The sequence below is a fragment of the Lycium barbarum genome, chromosome 9 (assembly GCF_019175385.1).
Source record: "Lycium barbarum isolate Lr01 chromosome 9, ASM1917538v2, whole genome shotgun sequence".
Lineage (NCBI taxonomy): Eukaryota > Viridiplantae > Streptophyta > Magnoliopsida > Solanales > Solanaceae > Lycium > Lycium barbarum.
This window is the reverse complement of record NC_083345.1, coordinates 85359445-85364280: the sequence shown is the minus strand read 5'-3', so window position 1 is coordinate 85364280 and position 4836 is coordinate 85359445.

Below are 4836 nucleotides of genomic sequence, written 5' to 3'. Positions count from 1 at the left end.
AGTTCCCTTCTCTCAAAACATGCTCCACTTGAACTGCTTGGTCTTTCTTCAAGTGTTGGATCCTCTGAACTACCAGTGATATATTCCAAGGAACCTCCTATATCCCATCCAAGACTTTCTTCATAGTTAATAAATCAGTTTCCAAGATTACTGGTAAGAGCTCCTGATCAAAACAATATTGTAAACCTTCCTCTATGGCAACTGCCTCTGCCACCAGATTTGTGGTGTTTGTCAATCTCTTAGCTTTATCATATATCAGATCTCCTTCATGATTTCTAGTACAGAAAGCTACTGAACTAAGATCTGGATTCCCCATTGATGCTTCATTTGTATCCTATGCTTGGCTTCTTCCAAAAGATTTGCTTACACACTAATGGCACCTTATGACTTTCCATGAACTGAATCATACTTGGCCAGATTTTTGGGAAATTCTGTATCATTGGATATATCTTCTGAGATAAGAAGTATAAAATCCTTGTTATCTCATGAATCACCTTATTATATGAGATAGATCCACCATGTCTCAATGTATTTTTGTTCTTCCATATCTGTCACATGATTAATGCTGGAGCTGCTTGGTATAATGGTTTCAATCTTGTAACCCAATTAGCATTCCACCACACCATGATAGTCTGCTTTGTTTGTTCCAGAGGAGTTATAATACCTGTTGCAGCTGCAATGTATTTCCATATCTTACTAGCCAAGGGACCTGATATGAATAGATCATCCACTTTCTTCCTGATTATGGCAACAACAACATCTTGACACTATTGATATCCTCATGCCCTTCAAAACACCATCTATTAGCAATTTCTGAAGCCAGATTCTCCATAAGAGAAATGACACCTTGTAAGGCACTCATTTTATCCAGATTTTCTCATAATGAGAAGAAACTGTTGCTCTTTGTCTGAGAAGATCCCATGCACTTTTAACTGTAAATTTCCCAGAACTTGTTTCCATCCACCAGGATTTGTCTTTACCATTTGATCTCACAATATGACCTAATTCCTATCTGATATGCTCCACAATGTCATTGGAAATAAATCCTGCAGCTTAGTATAATTCCATTGACCTTCAATCATCAATTCTTCAACTTCATCAATGGATTCATCTAACTGATATTGAGATGGTAAGTAATCACTCAAATCCCCTATTTTAGTCCAATTATCAAACCAGACAGAAGAAGAACCATTCAATGGTTCCCACCAAATTTTATGCTCCGTTTCATCCTTTGCTTGTAACATCATCTTCCATGTTTGTAATCCTCCAGCTTTCCATTGAACCACAGTAGGTCTAAATCTCTTGCAGTACTTATTCCACATGAAACTTGCCGACAATGTGTTACTTGTTCTAAACCTCCACCAAAGTTTAACAAATAAAGCTTTAGAAATGTCAAACAAAGATCTGAAGCCAACTCCACCTTCTTTCTATGGAAAGCAAATCTTCTCCTATTCTGACCAGTGTTTACTTCTGCCTTCCTCCTTTGTTTGCCAAAAAAACCTGTTAAACAACTTGTGGAGGTCTTTGATGACATATTTAGGTGGGACCATTGCTGATAACAAGTATCTAGGAATACATTGTAATACACTAGTGATCAAAACTGCTTTTCCACCAAATGACAGTAATTTTCCTTTCCAAGCTTGTAATTTATCTCTGAACTTCTTCAACTTATCCTTATAAAACAACTTTTGTCTCCTTGCATGAAAGATAGGACATCCCAAATAGGTAAAAGGAAATTCACCCCTATTAAAACCAGATATCTGATGCACATCCTGACTCAGCAACCACTTTTGTAGGCATATAAAAAACACTCTTGTCAGTGTTCATTTTCTGTCCTGATCCCTTCTCATAATCATGAAGAACCCCCATGATCATTTGTAAAGATTCTTTGTCAGCACAAGAAAAAATTATGGTATTATCAGCATAAGAAAGACGATTCAACTGTGCACTCGACTTTGGCATCCCATACCCTCTAAACATGCTATTATCAAACAATGTGTTCAGAGAAATAGACAAGACCTCAGTTGCCCAGATGAACATAGCTGGAGATAGGGGATCACCCTGCTTAACGCCTTTTGTAGAATGTAAAAAACAACTATGTGAATGACCATTAATAAGTATGGAATACCAATTATTTGCTATCGACCTCTAAATCATATCTATATACATATCTAAAAATCCCATTCTCCTCATGACCTGAATAAGAAATCTCCAAGAAACTCTGTCATATGCCTTTTCCATATCCAATTTGATGATCACATTAGCTGGTTTCCCCCTCTTTCTAATATCAACTACCAACTCTTGAGTAAGTAACACATTCTCAATGATGTTTCTCCTTTTTAAGAATCCAGAGTGATTAGCAGAGATTAAGGAAGGTAAAATTGATTCTAGCTTATCATGAATCACTCTAGAAATCACCTTGTTGATGAAATTACCGAGACTGATTGGCCTTAAATCATAGAAAGTGTTAATGAACGATTTCTTTGGCAATAAAACCAAGTTTGAATGAGTGACAGATTTAGGAAGAGTCTGACCCTCATAGAAAGCTTTTACTACATTATGCACATCTGCTTCTACTATATTCCAACACTTCTAATAAAAGGTTCCTGAAAATCCATCAGGTCCACAAGCACTATCACCTGATAATGCATAAACAACATTGTTCACTTCTTCCAAGGTTGGCATAACACATAGAAAAGAGCTCTGCTCCTGTGTTACTTTAGAAGCAATCAAGTCTAACAATCTACAATCTTGAGATGACTCTTCTTATGTAAATTGATTTTGGTAAAAGTCAATTGCTGCTCCTGCAATTTGATCATCATCTTCTTTCCATTCTCCTTCTGCATTTTGAATTCTCGACAGATGTAATAGTTTCCTTCTCCCCTTCACCTAGCTGTGAAAATATCTAGTGTTTTTGGCACCTTCTGATTGCCACTGAATGCAAGCTTTTTGTCTCTAGAAGTCCTCCTCAAAATGCAGATATTTCTTGAACTCATCCTAAGATTTTTGAAGCACCATTGTATTATCTTCTGAAGGAAATTCCTCAAATAATTTCTCCTTTATCTTAGCAATGTCTTCCCTTATTTCAACTATTTAAATAAGTCTCCAAATCTTTCCCTACTCTAGGTAGATAAAGAAGATTTTACCTTCTTCATTTTGAGCTTAAAAGTGACAAAAGGATCACCCAAGTAGTCTATGTTCCAGAAATCTTCCACTACTTGCATAAATGAATCTTGCTCTAGCCAAATCTTTAAAAATCTAAAGTACTTATGAAATAGTTGAACCTATTCACCAACTGATAACAATAAAGGTGCATGATCTGAGCCAGTTCTAGACAAATGATCCATGTTCAAAGTTCCAAACCAATCCTGGAGTTGTTGATTCACTAGAATTCTATCTATTCTCTTGAAGATGCTGTTACACCCCGCGTGCTACAGTACTACAGTACCGACTTGCTACAGTAAAAATGCTACAGTACCGACCCGAATTTGACCCTTATAAAAAGGGTAAGAACCCCATTTGTTTTCACCAGATTTTCCCAGAAATTTCCAGAAAATTGAAGAGAGAGAGAGAGGGGGGATCACAAAGTGAGCAATTTTCAAGCGAGGAGTATTAATCGAAGCTCGGATAAACGCATGGATGTGATTCTAGTATGGTTTTGCGGTGGATTCAAGGTAGATATTGAAGATATATCTGTTTTAACAAGAATAAGGTATGAATCTCCTATTATTAATGTTAATTTGGGTTTATTTACGGAGATAAAGCCGTTAAATAATTGTGTAGTAAGTTGGTTAGTTATGGAAGTTGGAAAACAGCGTGTGGGCTATTTTATGGTACATATTGGTGTTGGAAATGATGTTATTGATGTTGGTATTGTTGTTGTTGTTGTTTGTTGCTGAATTGTGATTTCGGGCTAGGCATATAAATAGAGGAGATGCTGCCGAAATTTTGGCAGATTCTAGAACGATTTATTTGGAGGCTTAGGATAAGTATATAACAACGAGCCTAAAAATAGAATGAATGATTTTATATGTAGATTTGAAGACAAGAGGTAGGTTGGAAATTCGAGAAGCGAGCTTCCAGATATGTTAAGGCTAAACCCTTTCTTTCTAAAGGCATGATTCCTTATTATAAACCTTTGTACTATATCCATAATATCGTTGTTTCCAGAAATGCTAGACGCCTATGAATCTCATGATATTATAGAGCTCATTCATGACTCTTGAAATTATTCATTGTGATTGATCTCACCTTATGATATTTGTTCCTTCAAGGTGAGAAATAACGATGACGATAGTTGCATAGTAATAACAATCCAATGAGTTTAGGAATGTGTCTTAAGGAATGTTTTGTGGGACATGAATAGAGTGCTAGCGAAGGATCCCTAATGAGGTATTTGATACTAGAAGAGAGACTTATGATGTATCTCAGGATTTGGCTAATGTTTAGTTAAGCGGCAAGAAGTCTTAAGGGCCTAGAAAAATGCTTATGAGTTCTATATGACAATATAAGCGTTGACGGATAATTGATGGTCACGAGAAGAGCTTAGAAGTGAATAGATAAGGAGTGAGTACTAGAATCATATAAAGGGATTCTACAGAGATACTGGATCGGGCTGCATGTTCTGCAGCACATATATCTATATGTTGTGGCCCAGAGATGTGTTATAAGTCTTATGTGATTATGTGGACATTAGCGAATAAATGGCGGCTATGAGAAATGCATAGAGGTTACTCGTAGAGGTTTGATCATGATGTTAATTATAATTACCAGTGGTCTACGACTAGTCAGGCAGATGATACTACCGGGCTAAGTCCGGTTGGGCAGGTATGTATT